Source organism: Penaeus monodon, chromosome 23 (assembly GCF_015228065.2).
Source record: "Penaeus monodon isolate SGIC_2016 chromosome 23, NSTDA_Pmon_1, whole genome shotgun sequence".
NCBI classification, from domain to species: Eukaryota; Metazoa; Arthropoda; class Malacostraca; order Decapoda; family Penaeidae; genus Penaeus; species Penaeus monodon.
The window spans coordinates 18,560,394-18,560,657 of NC_051408.1; the positions used below are offsets into that span (position 1 = coordinate 18,560,394).

A 264-nucleotide genomic window follows, 5' to 3' on the forward strand; every position below is an offset into this window, starting at 1 on the left:
TGAGAGTTTAGGAGTAAATTGATGGATAGCCAAGTTTAATAAAAAATATTTTTTACTAGCAGGTTATTATTATTGTAACTCAAGGATTTATCATGTGCTTGTTTTGTGTTTAGGAAATGGTATGAAGGATCACCCCCCATGTACAATGATTTTTCTTTTTCAGATGTGGTTTCTTTTGATGACTATAATTGGTCCTTTTATTTTTTTTATTACACTATTGATTAGGTAAATAATTTCACAAAAGAAACAGAATCTTTGTTAGGC

The 264-nt window shown here is 28.8% G+C and overlaps 1 protein-coding gene across 1 annotated transcript in view; it reads left to right on the forward strand.

The window, feature by feature from the left end:
* The window catches only part of LOC119588163 (2-oxoglutarate dehydrogenase, mitochondrial-like), a gene marked incomplete at its 5' end in the record, with an annotated part of 33,733 nt that overhangs the window by 938 nt on the left and 32,531 nt on the right, over window positions 1–264 (forward strand).